The 16,665-nt window shown below is 44.9% G+C and overlaps 1 protein-coding gene across 1 annotated transcript in view; it reads right to left on the bottom strand.

Moving 5' to 3' along the window:
- The window catches only part of LPP (LIM domain containing preferred translocation partner in lipoma), a 166,732-nt gene extending 161,124 nt beyond the window's left edge, over positions 1 to 5,608 (bottom strand). Inside the window, exon 1 of the mRNA XM_070753852.1 lies at positions 5,541 to 5,608. The gene's annotated coding sequence lies outside the window, so the exon portion shown is untranslated. The remainder of the gene's footprint in view (positions 1 to 5,540) is intronic.
- Positions 5,609 to 16,665: the final 11,057 nt, after the last annotated feature.

Raw genomic sequence — 16,665 nt, 5'->3', positions numbered from 1 at the left:
CTATATCTGTTATACTCGGACACAGCAAAAGCTTTGTGTTTACTGTATTTTTTCCAGGGGGGGGGGGAGACACTGGAATATAAGATGCACCTAGGGTTTTGGGGGAGGGAAATAGGGAAAAGAATCTGCTTACCAGGAATTCCTCTGGCCAGTGTACTTAGCCAGCACATTATTTTATCGCCTGGTTAGGACTTTAAAAAAACTTTATTCAGAGAGAGTAACAGAATATCCTACGAAAACAGACTAACAATCCTGGGCCTAGAAAGCCTAGAACTACGGCGCCTAAAACACAATTTGAGTATTGCCCACAAAATCATATGCTGCAACGTCCTACCGGTCAATGACTACTTCAGCTTCAACCACAACAACACAAGAGCACGCAACAGATTCAAACTCATTACGAACCGCGCCACACTTGACTGTAAAAAATATGATTTCAACAATCGAGTTATCGAAGCGTGGAACTCATTGCAGGACTCAATTGTGTCAACCCCTAACCCCCAACATTTCTCCCTTAGACTATCCATGATTGACCTCTCCAGGTTCCTAAGAGGCCAGTAAGGGGCGTACATAAGTGCACTGGTTTGCCTTTCGTCCCCTGTCCAATTGTCTTTCCTTTCTTTCACCTATCATATGTATTTTCTTCCTTTCATATATCCTCTCCTCTAAGTTCACTTTCACCCTCTTTTATATTATCACATGTCTATTTTTCTTCCTATGTATTTGTGTATTGGGCAAATGAATAAAATAAAATAAATAAAATAAATTTTTAAAAAATAATGAAAGGGCTTGCAAGCCGGTAAGAGCTGGGAGCATCGTTAGCACCTGGTTAGGGCTGGAAAGAAACATTTGGAGCAAGTTAGACCAATGGGAAAAAAAACCCAGGAAAATCTTAGGGCTTGGAAAACATTCTTCACAGAGAGTAACAATGAAAGAGCCTGCAAGGTAAGAGCTGAAAAGATCATTAGCAGCTAGTTAGAGCTTTAAAAAAAAGCTACATTCAGAGTGTAAGATGCATCCAAATTATCAGCCTCTTTTAGGGAGAAAAAAGGTGCATCTTATACTATGAAAAATAGATATGTTTCACAGCTCTCAATTTGCCAGATCCCACAGGTGTCCATACTGCCCTGCAGGATCTCTGTGGTAGAGGGGGCTGATAGCATATTTATTTGTTTGTTTGTTTGTTTGTTTGTTTGTTTGTTTGTTTGTTTGTTTTAATTTATTTAGCTGGCTGGAGAATTCTGGGAGTTGAATTCCATAAGTCTTAAAGTTCCCAAGTTTGATCTTAAGGGTCAGGTTAGGGACAGACCAGTATGGAGAAGGTATCTCTTAAGGATGCGGCCTGTCTGTCTATCTATTGGTTAATCAAAGTATTTATCAATTAATTTATCTAGCTAGCAAACTATCCATCTCTATCTATCCATCCATCCATCCATCTATCTACTAATGATACATCTGTCAATCTATTCATCTACCATCTCCATCCATCTCTGTATCTATATCTACTGTATCTATCATTTGCCTATCTATTGTTCAGCTGGTTGACCTATTCATCTATCAATCTTTTTATCATTCTATACATCACTCACATAAATATTTATATATTTATCTATTTATTTAACAACCAATCAGTTTATCAAGCTAGCTAACTAATCACTATCAATCTATCCATTTCTCTCGCTCCATATATTGATTTATTAAACTATCCTATCAATCATCTATCAATCTATCTATCTATCTATCTATCTATCTATCTATCTATCTATCTTTCCTCTATCTATCATCTATCTACTATCTCTTTCTATCTATCATCCATCCATCCATCTATCTTGGAGTAAGCAAAGTTGGCACTTCTATGACATGTGGACTTCAACTCCCAGAATTCCTGAGCTAGCATGCATGGCTCAGGAATTCTGGGAGTTGAAGTCCACAAGTCATAGAAGAGCCAATTTTGCCTACCCCTAAATTCTATATCATCCATCTATCTATCCACCCACCCACCCACCAATCAATCAATCAATCAATCAATCAATCAATTTATCAATCTATCATCTCTCTATATAGCTAATTATCTATCTATCTGTTTATGTATCTATCCATCCACCCCATTCCATTCCATTTATTTGCCATCGATCTCAGAAAAAGTGACCAGCGTACACCAATTAAGAAAATATCTAAAAACTATCCTCATTAAATATATATATCTACGAAAACAAATATATATATATATAGCTGAAGGGATTGGATACTGTAGCCTAGAGGATAATTCTCTGCCTTACAAGGCAAAGGTTGCAGGTTCAAGTCCCAGTGGGTATGGCTAGCTAATGAGGCCAAAATAAGGCTGAAATAGATCTATCCTAGTCTCCCTTAATTTTCAAATTCAGCAAAAAAACATTTGACATATATATACACGAAGCTTAGTACCGGGAAAAATACATGCATTAATGGGAATAAGGAGATCGCTGACCATTTCAATAGCTACTTCTGTTCAGTTTTCTCAAAAGACACCTTACAAAATAATACTATAGAGGGATATAGCATTGCCTCCAACTGTACGGATTCAGCTCCAGTGATCTTAGAAGCCGATGTCTTAGAAGAACTTGAACGATTAAAGATAAATAAGGCAATGGGTCCAGATGGCATCCACCCCAGAGTTCTTAAAGAACTCAGATCTGTCATTGCTACCCCCCTGACTGATTTGTTTAACCAATCCTTGTTAACAGGAGATGTTCCTGAGGATTGGAGAATGGCAAGTGTTGTGCCTATCCACAAGAAGGGCAGTAGAGAAGAAGCTGGTAACTACAGGCCAGTTAGCTTGACATCAGTTGTCGTTAAAATGATGGAGACTCTACTGAAAAAGAGGATAAATCAGCACCTAAAAAACAATAAATTATTGGACCCAAATCAGCATGGCTTTACTGAAGGCAAATCATGTCAGACTAATCTCATTGATTTCTTTGACTATGTCACAAAGGTGTTGGATGAAGGTGGTGCCGTGGATATTGCCTACCTGGACTTCAGCAAAGCCTTTGATACGGTTCCACATAAAGAGCTGATAGATAAATTAGTGAAGATTGGACTTAATCCCTGGATAGTTCAATGGATTTGCAGCTGGCTGAAGGATAGACACCAGAGGGTTGTTGTGAATGGCGAGTATTCTGAGCAGAGTCAGGTTACAAGCGGTGTGCCACAAGGGTCTGTTCTGGGTCCTATTCTTTTTAATATGTTTGTGAGTGACATAGGGGAAGGTCTGGTAGGGAAGGTTTGCCTATTTGCCGATGACTCTAAAGTGTGCAATAGGGTTGATATTCCTGGAGGCGTCGGCAATATGGTAAATGATTTAGCTTTACTAGATAAATGGTCAAAGCAATGGAAACTGCAGTTTAATGTTTCCAAATGTAAAATAATGCACTTGGGGAAAAGGAATCCTCAATCTGACTATTGTATTGGCAGTTCTGTGTTAGCAAATACTTCAAAAGAAAAGGATTTAGGCGTAGTGATTTCTGACAGTCTCAAAATGGGTGAACAGTGCAGTCAGGCAGTAGGGAAAGCAAGTAGGATGCTTGGCTGCATAGCTAGAGGTATAACAAGCAGGAAGAGGGAGATTATGATCCCGCTATATAGAATGCTGGTGAGACCACATTTGGAATACTGTGTTCAGTTCTGGAGACCTCACCTACAAAAAGATATTGACAAAATTGAACGGGTCCAAAGACGGGCTACAAGAATGGTGGAAGGTCTTAAACATAAAACGTATCAGGAAAGACTTAATGAACTCAATCTGTATAGTCTGGAGGACAGAAGGAAAAGGGGGGACATGATCGAAACATTTAAATATATTAAAGGGTTAAATAAGGTCCAGGAGGGAAGTGTTTTTAATAGGAAAGTGAACACAAGAACAAGGGGACACAATCTGAGGTTAGTTGGGGGAAAGATCAAAAGCAACATGAGAAAATATTATTTTACTGAAAGAGTAGTAGATCCTTGGAACAAACTTCCAGCAGACGTGGTAGATAAATCCACAGTAACTGAATTTAAACATGCCTGGGATAAACATATATCCATCCTAAGATAAAATACAGAAAATAGTATAAGGGCAGACTAGATGGACCATGGGGTCTTTTTCTGCCGTCAGACTTCTATGTTTCTATATGTGTGTGTGTGTGTGTGTGTGTGTGTGTGTGTGACTTCTTTTTTGCTGAATTTGAAAATTAAGGGAGACTAGGATAGATCTATTTATATATATATATGAGTCATTGTTTGAAAAAACTAGGCCAAAGTTCAACAGGAAAAGCTTTCCAATCCCAACCCAGGAGACCAAATTCTTGACATCTGTCTCCGGGTAAGCCCCGGTTTTTCTCAAGGACGGCTGACGAGGAATTTGCAGGGCTGAGCATTCAAAGAGAGATCCCGAGAATCGCAGTCACAATCCCTCCCAGATTCCGGGACCTAGTTAGTACCTATGGGTAGAGTACTCTTGGGAAAGGAGGCTCCGCTTAGCCCCGAGAGCCACAAAACGGACCAACCTTCCCTCCTCCTGCTTTCCCCAAAAGCTACTACCCACTTTTTCGCACACCCTTTCAACAAGTCCACAAAGGAACTGTTGTGAAACACACACAACTCTCTACATCTTCATAAGGTTCAGGAGGGAAGTGTTTTTAATAGGAAAGTGAACCCAAGAACAAGGGGACACAATCTGAAGTTAGTTGAGGGAAAGATCAAAAGCAACGTGAAAAAATATTATTTTACTGAAAGAGTAGTAGATGCTTGGAACAAACTACCAGCACACGTGGTTGGTAAATCCACAGGAACTGAATTGAAACCTGCCTGAGATGAACATATATCCATCCTAAGATAAAATACAGGAAATAGTATAAGGGCAGACTAGATGGACCACGAGGTCTTTTTCGGCTGTCAATCTTCTATGTTTCTATGTTTCGCCTATAGACGGAGGTGGAGTAGCCTCCACATGGCTGACCCCACACCCCCCTTCAACCAGGACACACCAGCGTGCAGCAGCGTTCTTTCCGTCCCCTGTCCTAACTTTTCCTCTTTTATTTTTCTTACTAGCATCATGTAAATGAATATTATTATTTCTTTACACACCTCCAAAATGTACTTGACAAAACACATAAATAAAAAAATTAAATACATAAAAGTTTGTTCCCAGCCTCCTTTCTGGAGACACCAGGAAGCAAGGCAGCCAAAAAAAAAAAAAGAGGAAGAAATCAAAATAAAGCAAAATACAGGAAGAATTGCAGAAGAAAAAAACCCCAGAAAATGAGGAAGGCTCCCTGGCCCCTTCCGGTAAACCAGGTAAATATGAACAGTGGGGACCAGCGAGCCCAAAACCCACTGAGATGACCAAAAGGTGGGAAAAAATTCCCGCTTCAGCAAGCCTCCAAATCCGGGCAGGTACGCCAAACTTATCCCAGCCTGCCAGTCCAAGTTCTCTAAGGAGACCCCCCCCCCAGCCCTGTGGGAAGGGGTTGCTAAGGCCACCGAGGCTGGGCTACACCCAAGAGACCCTCCGTACTTACCCCAGCCAAAAGCAGAACCAATGGGGACAATATTTTTTTGCTGTAGCCCTGGAGCAAAAATCTTCCGCCTGACCACAAGGAAAGGCAGAAAGAGAGAGAGAGGAAGAGAGTTGGGGGGGGGGAGGAAGGGAGGGGGGGGGCTTAATCCCGGCGCCAAGGAATTCCAAACTTCCCCCAGGCCTGAGTCACCTCCCCCTCCGAAAAGATGGGGGCACGGATAAACATTTCCAAATATGGAGATCATAACTCGAAATGCATGTTAAGGGGAAAAAGTCAGGCTTCACTCGGAGCGGAATTCCCCCCCCCCCCCCGCCCAGCCTGGGGGGTGTTTGTCAATGATTAACTTGGAAGTTACTACACACCGAGCATCCTGCCCACGGGGTTGCTCTAGGCTCCTTCCAAGGGGGTTGGCAATGCCAGCTCACCTGTGCCCACCTACCTGTGCCATTGAAAGCGATGCCATAACCTGTAGAAAGGTGCAAACCCGGGATTCCTTTGTGGGTTCCCAAACTTGACTGCTGGTCTGCACGAGTGTATTGTTATTATTTATTAAATTTATTATAGAAACATAGAAGATTGAGGGCAGAAAAAGGCCTCCTGGTCCCTCTAGTCTGCCCTTATACTATTCCCTGTATTTTATCTCACGATGGATCTATGTTTATCCCAGGCATGATTAAATTCAGTTCCTGTGGATTGACCAACCACGTCTGCTGGAAGTTTGTTCCAAGCATCTACTCCTCTTTCAGTCAAATACTATTTTCTCACGTGGCTTCTGATCTTTCCCCCAACTTTCCCCTCAGATTGTGTCCCCTTGTCCTTGTGTTCACTTTCCTATTACAAACACTTCCCTCCTGAACCTTATTTAACCCTTTAACGTATTTCAATGTGTCAATCATGTCCCCCCTTTCCCTTCTGTCCTCCAGACTAGACAGATGGAGTTCATGAAGTCTTTCCTGGTAAGTTTTATCCTTAAGACCTTCCACCATTCTTGTAGCCCGTCTTTGGACCCCTTCAATTTTGGCAATTTTATTAAATTTATATGCCGCCCTTCTCTGAGTCTGTATGACTATACAGTGTAGTTTGTGGTTTTTATTGACTAGTTTTATTGGGGTTTTAACGTTTGCATTGTTTTATATTTGACTTATCTCTGTATTTTTTAATATGTTGTAAACCACCCTGAGTCCCATGAGATTCGGTGGCATATACTGTATTTTTCGTAGTATAAGATGGCGATTTAAACGAGTCTACAGAGAGGGGCGGCATACAAATCTAATGAATGAATGAATGAATGAATGAATGAATGAATGAATGAATGAATGAATGAATGAATGAATAAATGTCTTAAGGGTAGGTTCGCACAACCAGGTTAGAGAAAGGCCCAGGATGGACGCACAAGCCTAACCTCGTTTCAGAGTCCACCTTGGGTGGAGTTTGGGTGCCACGCATGAGGCACCAACGTTCCAGATAACAGCAGCACACAAACACCTGTGTGCAAACAAGGAAATGGATGGACGGACGGCGCCATCCGATTCAAAACCCCGCCCTTCGAACGCAGCACCCAGGCAGGGCTGAATTCAAGCGGGAACAGCAACAGCAATAGCACTTAGACTTATATGCCGCTTCCTAGTGTTTTTCCAGCCCTCTCTAAGCGGTTGACAGAATCCGCCTCTTGCCCCCAACAATCTGGGTCCTCATTTGACCCACTTGGGAAGGACAGAAGGCTGAATCGACCTTGAGCCGGTGGTGAGGTTTGAACCGCTGAACTACAGCTGGCAGTTAGCTGAAGCAGCTTGCCGGGCTGCACTCTAACCACTGCGCCACCCTGTCTCCCTTCCTTCCTTCCTTCCTTCCTTCCTTCCTTCCTTCCTCTGAGTCTCTTTCTTTCTCTCTCTTCCTAAATTCCTTCCTTCTTTCTTCCTTCCTTACTTTCGTCCTTCCTTCCTTCCTCTGAGTCTCTCTTTCTCTCTCTCTCTCCCTCAATTCCTTCCCTCCCTCCCACCCTCCTTCCTTCCTTCCTTCCTCTGAGTCTCTTTCTTTCTCTCTCTTCCTAAATTCCTTCCTTCTTTCTTCCTTCCTTACTTTCGTCCTTCCTTCCTTCCTCTGAGTCTCTCTTTCTCTCTCTCTCTCCCTCAATTCCTTCCCTCCCTCCCTCCCACCCTCCTTCCTTCCTTCCTTCCTTCCTCTGAGTCTCTTTCTTTCTCTCTCTTCCTAAATTCCTTCCTTCTTTCTTCCTTCCTTACTTTCGTCCTTCCTTCCTTCCTCTGAGTCTCTCTTTCTCTCTCTCTCTCCCTCAATTCCTTCCCTCCCTCCCACCCTCCTTCCTTCCTTCCTTCCTCTGAGTCTCTTTCTTTCTCTCTCTTCCTAAATTCCTTCCTTCTTTCTTCCTTCCTTACTTTCGTCCTTCCTTCCTTCCTCTGAGTCTCTCTTTCTCTCTCTCTCTCCCTCAATTCCTTCCCTCCCTCCCTCCCACCCTCCTTCCTTCCTTCCTTCCTTCCTCTGAGTCTCTTTCTTTCTCTCTCTTCCTAAATTCCTTCCTTCTTTCTTCCTTCCTTACTTTCGTCCTTCCTTCCTTCCTCTGAGTCTCTCTTTCTCTCTCTCTCTCCCTCAATTCCTTCCCTCCCTCCCTCCCTCCCACCCTCCTTCCTTCCTTCCTTCCTCTGAGTCTCTTTCTCTCTCTCTCTCCCTCAATTCCTTCCTTCTTCCTTCCTTCCTTCCTTCCATCCTTCCTCTGAGTCTCTCTTTCTCTCTCTCTCTCCCTCAATTACTTCCCTCCCTACCTCCCTCCTTCCTTCCTTCCTTCCTTCCTTCCTTCCTTCCTTCCTCTGAGTCTCTTTCTTTCTCTCTCTTCCTAAATTCCTTCCTTCTTTCTTCCTTCCTTCCTTTCTTCCTTCCGTCCTTCCTCTGAGTCTCTCTTTCTCTCTCTCTCTCCCTCAATTCCTTCCTTCTTCCTTTTCTTCCTTCCGTCCTTTTATTTAAAAAAGTTTTTTTTAAGAAGCAACAGCTGCTTGTTTGAAAGAGTCTCCCGCTCGAGCAGGGGGTTGGACTAGAAGACCTCCAAGTTCCCTTCCATCTCTATTGTGATTGATTGATTGACAATGCCCTCCAATGGGCCAGGAGGGAGGGGCTTCTCGGGAACTCTGCTCTGCATCGCAAGGAAGCCCCCGAGAGATGCTGGTGGGTGGCCCGAGACAGAAACATCTCAAAACAAACCCACAAAACTCTCCCAAAGAAATATCTCCCAGGAGCTGAAATTCAAGGAATGCAGATCCCCAGCAGGAAGAGGCTGGACAAGCCAAGATTGTGGGGGAAGAGAAACTGCGTCGCTTCCAACAAGCATTTGCTTATCGGAGTCTGGAGGCAAAGAGGCAAGAGATCCTGGATTTGGCCATATATGGCCAGGCTCAGCTCACAAAGCAACCTCCCCATGTTCTCCAGATTTGGGGGCTTGGCGCAAGAACGTAGGAAGGAAGGAAGGAAGGAAGGAAGGAAGGAAGGAAGGAGAGAAAGAAAAGAGGGAGGGGGTGGGAGGGAGGGAGGAAGAGGGAAGGAAGAGAGAGAGAGAAAGAAAGAACGAAGGAGGGGAGAGAAAGAAAGAAAGAAGGAGGGGAGCGTAATAAAGAAAGGAAAGAGGGGAGGAAAGACAAGAGAGAAAGAAAAAAGAAAGAAAGAAAGAAAGAAAGAGGAGGGAGGGGAAGGAAGGAAGGAAGGATAGAAAGAGAAGAGAGAAAGAAGGAAAGCTTCCTTTACTGCTCTTGCAACTTCCGACGGCCGTAACTTTGAGGATTGTCCACAAGTGCACAGCGACATCTTAATCCAAAGATGGAATTGAATCCAAACGCACAAAGCACACAGACTTGTCTACTCACCAGTTGGTCAAGGATTCAACTTCGGGGTTGGGGGGGGCAGCCACTTGGGGATCCCTCTGGCAGCCCTGGAGGGGGGGCAGAGAAAGAGGGTCTCAGCACACAAAGCCTTTCCAAACGAGGGGTATCCCAAGAGCAGCGGGTGGGGGAATTCTGGGAGTTGAAGTCCACGCGTCTTAAAATGGGCCAAGTTAGAGAAGCCTTCATGGAGGGTGTTACTCCAACACTGCAGGTTCCCAAAAAGAGATCGGACAGACATTTGGGTGCAAAGATTTAGTAGGGATTCCTGCTTGAGCAAGGGGGTTGGACTAGAAGACCTCCAGGGTCCCTTCCAATTCTGTTATTCTGGCCTCCCTCCCTCCCTTTCTTTCCTTCTCTCTCTCTGTCTCTTTGTCTCTCTTTATTTCTCTCCCTTTCTTTCTTTCTTCCTTCCTTCCTTCCTTCCATTCTCTCACTCTTGCTGTCTCCCTTAATTCCTTCATTCATTCATTTTTTTCAATTCTCTCACTCTGTCTCCTTCAATTCCTTAATTCCTCCCTCCCTCCCTTCCTTTTTCTCCTTCCTTTTCTTCCATTCTCACACTAAGTCTCCCTCAATTTCTTCCTTCCTTCTTTTCTTTTCTTCCATTATATCACTCTCTCTGTCTCTCTCAATTTCTTCCTTCCTTCCTTCCTTCCTTCCTTCCTCTGAGTCTCTCTTTCCCTCTCCCTCAATTCCTTCTTTACTTCCTTTTTTAAAAAAAAGGTTTTTAAGAAAACACAGGACCTCCTCCCTGATCAGAGGGTTGGACTAGAAGACCTCCAAGTGACTGGCCCAAGGCCAACAAGCTGCCTTTCACGGCTAACGTGACACTTGAACTCACAACCTCCGAGTTTCTAGCCTTGTGATTTAACCACTAGACCACACTGTCTCCCACTCTGCAACTTTCCCAGCTGGCTTCCAACATGCATAGCCCACGGAGGGGGGGTGCGGGGGGGCTGCATTCACTTAACAACACTGCGAGCTTGCAGTGATTTACTTAACAGCCATCGCAACAACAAAAAAGCTGAACAATTGGGTGGGGTTGACTGAACAGCCACCTTAAAACTGCGATCCGGGGTGATTCAGAAAAATCTGACTTTTATTATTATTATTTTTATTATTTTTTGCACCGGTTTTTAAAACTGCATGACCCCCAAAATGCAAAACAAACCTTGCTATAAAAGGCTTGAGAAACTGTCGGCAAAGCGGGGGGAGGGGGGTGCAAATTCCACGACATATTAGGAAAAAATTTCCCAACATTTCAAGTTGTTTCACAGTGAAAAGAAATCTGCACTGCGTGTAAGGTTGTTTTTTTTTAAAAAGCTGGGGGGGTTGTTGAAAAGAGAACCAGGACTTGGGAATCTACCGGTGGCTCAGTTGGATGATCACTAGAGGCCCTATTGAGTTCTCCTGAGCTTCTATGCCAGTCAAAATCAGATAAATTCTATGAATTGGAGGGGAGGGGCAATCAAAATTGGATTCCAATTTTTTATGTATTTATTAGATTTTTTATCCTGCTTAAGCATGAAAGTTGGTGAGTTCTAGTTCTAACTTACACCAGCTGGGTGACTTTGGGCCAATCACCAGGAGACGGTGAGTTCTAGTTCTAACTTACATGACTTTGGGCCAATCAATATGCTGATGATACCCAGTTGTACATCTCCACCCCATGTCCAGTCAACAAAGCAGTGGAAGTGATGTGCCGGTGCCTGGAGGCTGTTGGGGCCTGGATGGGTGTCAACAGACTCAAACTCAACCCGGATAAGACGGAGTGGCTGTGGGTTTTGCCTCCCAAGGACAGTCCCATCTGTCCGTCCATTACCCTGGGGGGGAGGAATCATTGACCCCCTCAGAGAGGGTCCACAACTTGGGCGTCCTCCTCGATCCACAGCTCACATTAGAGAACCATCTTTCAGCTGTGGCGAGGGGGACGTTTGCCCAGGTTCGCCTGGTGCACCAGTTGTGGCCCTATCTGGACAGGGATTCACTGCTCACAGTCACTCATGCCCTCATCACCTCGAGGTTCGACTACTGTAACGCTCTCTACATGGGGCGACCTTTGAAGAGTGTTCGGAAACTTCAGATCGTGCAGAATGCAACTGCGAGAGCAATCATGGCTTCCCCAAATATGCCCATGTTACACCAACACTCCGCAGTCTGCATTGGTTGCCCATCAGTTTCCGGTCACAATTCAAAGTGTTGGTTACGACCTATAAAGCCCTTCATGGCACCGGACCAGAATATCTCCGGGACCGCCTTCTGCCGCACGAATCCCAATCACCAAGAGGCGGTGAGCTCTAGTTCTGCCTTAGAGGTATGTTCACCAAGTTGAATTATCTATAAAAGTATCCGAATTATTTATAAAGAAACAGAGGGAACATAAAAATCTAACCAAATAAACCGAAGTGCATAAATAAACCTGGTTAGAGGAGTTCCAAAGTTTGAAAAACAGGGGCGAGAATTCTTTATTTCGCTCCGTTTAAACACTTACAACGAAACAGGAGAAAAGCTGCAAGGGTCCCTTGGGGGAAGTGAACATTACAAGGCCTGACTTGGCTACACAACCTGCCTCAACCCGGGTGTCAAATTGAACTATTTTTCCAGGTTGGCACCAATCTAAACCCAGCCCAGTGGCTGCATTCACACACAACAAGCTAAGCCACCCAGAAACCAAACCAAGGTTCTCCATCCAAGCCTTGCAGGCCTGAAAACAAGCAGCGGGGCTCCTACACAGCAGCTGTGGTGTGAACACAATTGTTGTGACTCGCACTGTGTCCCCCACCTCCCGGTTAGGCAAAGTCACCAATCCTCCCAGGTCAAAATAACAGAGATTTTCCTTTGAAAACCAGTGGCAAAAATATTGCAAGCCAACACGTTTGGAATCGCCTGCAATTCCACAAAACAATCCATTATTCATATCAGGCGGGCACAGCTGATTTTGCACATGGTTTTCATGTGCTCCAAATATGCTTCCCACCCCACCCCAAAAAAAGGCAATTACGCATCTTTGCTAGTGCCTGTAGACTGCACCAGACAAAAAGAGGGTGGTGAAAATATTGACTGACCCCTCGCATCCTGGACATAAACTGTTTCAAAACTGACCCTCAAAACGTTGATACAAAGCCCTGCACACCAAGACCACTAGACACAAGAGGAGTTTTTCCCCAAACGCCCTCACTCTGCTAAAGAAATAATTCCCCCAACACTGTCAAACTATATACTAAGTCTGCACTACTATTACTACTAGTTTCCCCCATTGTTCCTATCATCCATCACCTCCCACTTATGACTGTAGGACTGTAACTTGTTGCTTGTATTCTTAGGATTTATATTAATATTGATTGTTTCCTGATTGCTGATTTGACCCCGATGACAATCATTAAGTGTTGTACTTCATGATTCTTGACAAATGTCAAGACCGGACAAGAAACAACAGATGGAAACTAATCCAGGAGAGAAGCCACCTAGAACTAAGCAGAAGCATCCCAACAGTGAGAACAATTGAGCCGTGGAACTGCTTGCCACCAGAGGTTTGTGGGTGCTCCATCATTGCAGGCTTCCAAGAAGAGACTGGACAGGCATTTGTCTGAAATGTTAAATGCTTTCCTGTCTGAGCCAAGAGTTGGACTAGATGACCTCCAAGGTCCCTTCCAGCTGTATTATTCTATACTCAGTGGACGGACCTAAAATCATAGAGTTTGAAGAGACCTTGGAGGTCTTATAGTCCACCCCCCTTGCTCAAGCACTTTAGTAGTTGTAGGTGGTCCATCCTTGGAGGCTTTTAAAAAGACCCGTGTCTCAAATTGTATGGGGCACATTGGTTGGTGCCAGCAGATGCACATGTCCCCATACCCATCTCCTCCCTCCCCACACCTGTGAACTGCCCTGCGCATGCGCACAATCCCCCTTGTCCCCCTGCATGTGCACAGGCCTCACTGAAGCCTGGGACGGTGAAAAAACGGCCCTATGGGCAAAGCAGAAGTTTGAAAAAACAGACTTCCGGTTTGCTGTTTTTCGCCCTCGTGAGGCTTCAGAAAGCTGCCCTGAAGCCCCAAAATGCAGAAAACGGCACAACAGGCAGACCGGAAGTCCGCTTTTCCTGAAGCCTCCAGAGGGCGAAAAATAGCACAACAGGCAAACCAGAAGTCCGTTTTTCCAAACTTCTGGTTTGCCCATTTGGCCATTATTGTAAGCTTCCTTAAAGCCTCCGGAGTGTGAAAAATTGTTTCTTCATTGCTTATTTGACCCTTATGACAATCATTAAGTGTTGGACCTCTTGATTCTTGACAAATGTATGTTTTTCTTTTATGCCCACTGAGAGCATCTGCACCAAAGACAAATCCCTTGTGTGTCCGATCACACTTGGCCAATAAAATTCTATTCTATTTTCTATTCTATTCTATTCTATAACACCACAACGAGCAACCTATAAAGCCCTTTATGGTATCGGACCAGAATATCTCCGGGACCGCACGAATCCCAGCGACTGGTTAGGTCCCACAGAGTTGGCCTTCTCCGGGTCCCGTCGACTAAGCAATGTCGTTTGGCAGGACCCAGGAGAAGAACCTTCTCTGTGGTGGCCCTGACCCTCTGGACCCAGCTCCCCCCCAGATATCAGAGTTGCCCCCACCCTCCTCGCCTTTCGCAAGCTCCTTAAATCCCACCTCTGTCGTCAGGCATGGGGGAATTGAAATTTTCCCCTACCCCCTAGGCTTATAGAATTTATACATGGTATGTTTGTATGTATGTATGAGTGGTTCTTTAAATTGGGGTTTTTTAGATTGTTTTTAATATTAGATTTGTTCACATTGTCTTTTTTATTGTTGCTAGCCACCCCGAGTCTTCGGAGAGGGGCGGCATACAAATCTAATAAATAAATAAACAAACTCAGAAGTCTCTTTTTCTGGATTTCCACTTTCCCTGAAGCCTCCAGAGGGCAAAAGGGCCTTGCCCAGGGCCGAAAATCAGCTGCCTAGCGCATACATGCACACAGGAGCCGACGTAGGGCAACACCTCAGGTGCCCTCCAATACTTCTCCACGTGCCACCTGTCTCACGCGTGCCATAAGCTCGCCATTATGGGTATCCGGTCTCCCGCTGGAGCAGGGGGGCTGGACTACAGGACCTCCAAGGGCCCTTCCCACTCTATTAAATGTGACGGAATCCGCAGCCCGTTTACAAATGCTTGACACAAACCAGCATCAAACCCTGGGGAAACCTCCATATAAGGGCATTCAGGCTTCTCGGAGGGAAGACTTCCCGCAGACACAAATGAAGCAACCGGCTTCCAAGCATTCCATTCCTCTCCACGAGGCCTCGGGCGAGTGTGCAAAGTTGCACACTTACGGAAAGTGAGGGAAGGGAGGGGTCTGGGTGCCTCCTGCCCTTTGACCTGGCCTACGAGTAGTCCTCGACTAACAGCCGTATTCGTTTAGTGACCAAAGGTACAACAGCTGCTGGAAAGAGTTTTAATGACCGCCGCAGCATCACGTGATCAAAATTTGGGCAAGCGACTCGGTCACAGGGTGCCGGGGCAAAAAAAGGTCGTAAAATGTGGCAAACGACTGTCTCACTTAACGACGGAAGGCTTGGGCTCAGTTGTATTCCAAATGTTAAGTCCGCGGCCGAACGTTGAGTGGATAAAAGATAATTTCTCCTTTTTTAACGTATTTTTTTAACCTCCTTGCTTGGTGGTCTTTCATCTCGCCCCTCACCGCTCCCTCTGACCCCCAGAAACGGAGCGCCCACAACTTCTGGTGGCAAGCTGTTCCGCTGGTTAATGTTCCTCACTGTTTCTCCTTAATTCCAGGCTGTTTCTTTCCTTGATGAGTTTCCATTCATTGCTTCTTATCCTAGTTTTTTGAGAAATACTGTATTTTTTTTAGTATAAGACCCACCGGAATATAAGACACACCTTCGTTTTTGGGAAGGAAAATAGGGAAAAGAATCCGCTTACCATCTGGCTCGCGTCTTTAGTCTGGTCAGTTTCAGCACATTATTTTATCCCCTGGTTAAGGGCTTTAAAAAACCCTTATTTGGAGAGAGAAACAACGAAAGAGCTTGCAAGCCAGTAAGAGCTGGGAACGTCATTAGCACCTGGTTAGGGCTGGAAAGAAACATCTGGAGCAAGTAAAGTAATGGGGGGGAAAAGCCCTACAAAGACAGGGCTTGGAAAACATTCTTCACAGAGAGTAACAATGAAAGAACTTGCAAGCCAGCAAAAGCTGGGAAGATTGTTAGCATCTGGTTAGGGCTGGAAAGAAACCTACTCAGGGCAAGACACCTCGAGGCTTGACTACTGTAATGCTCTCTACATGGGGCTACCTTTGAACAGTGTTCGGAAACTTCAGATCGTGCAGAATGCAGCTGCGAGAGCAATCATGGGCTTCCCTAAATATGCCCATGTCACACCAACACTCCGCAGTCTGCATTGGTTGCCGACCAGTTTCCGGTCACAATTCAAAGTGTTGGTTATGACCTATAAAGCCCTTCATGGCATTGGACCAGATTATCTCCGGGACCGCCTTCTGCCGCACGAATCCCAGCGACCAGTTAGGTCCCACAGAGTGGATCTTCTCCGGGTCCTGTCAACTAAGCAATGTCATTTGGTGGGACCCAAGGGAAGAGCCTTCTCTGTGGCGGCCCCAGCCCTTTGGAACCAACTCCCCACAGAGATTAGAATTGCCCCCACCCTCCTCGCCTTTCGTAAACTTCTTAAAACCCACCTCTGCCACCAGGCATGGGGGACTGAGATATTCTTTTCCCCTAGGCCTTTACAATTTACGCATGGTATGTCTGTGTCTATGTTTGGTTTTTATAATAAGGGTTTTTTTAGTTATTTTAGTATTGGATTGGATTGTTACATGCTGTTTTTATCATTGTTGTTAGCCGCCCCGAGTCTACGGAGAGGGGCGGCATACAAATCCAATAAATAAATAAATAAAGTCAGAGTAATGAAAAAAACCCTGCAAAGACTTAGGGCGTGGAAAACATTCTTTGCAGAGAGTAACAATGAAAGAGCCTGCAAGGGAAGAGCTGGGAAGATTGTTAGCAACTAGTTAGGGCTGGGGAAAAAAGCTACATTCAGAATATAAGACGCCTCTCTTAGGGAGGAAAACGTCCGAAAAAATACAGTAAATTGACTTCCTTATGGCAGTTTGGGGGGGGGGGTTGGACTAGATGACCCCCAAGGTCCCTTCCACCTCTGTTATTCTGTCTTCAATACTCATTCTTTGCTCCAGA

The sequence above is a fragment of the Erythrolamprus reginae genome, chromosome 5, assembly GCF_031021105.1.
Source record: "Erythrolamprus reginae isolate rEryReg1 chromosome 5, rEryReg1.hap1, whole genome shotgun sequence".
Taxonomy (NCBI): domain Eukaryota; kingdom Metazoa; phylum Chordata; class Lepidosauria; order Squamata; family Dipsadidae; genus Erythrolamprus; species Erythrolamprus reginae.
This window is presented reverse-complemented; position numbering and strand designations above follow the sequence as displayed.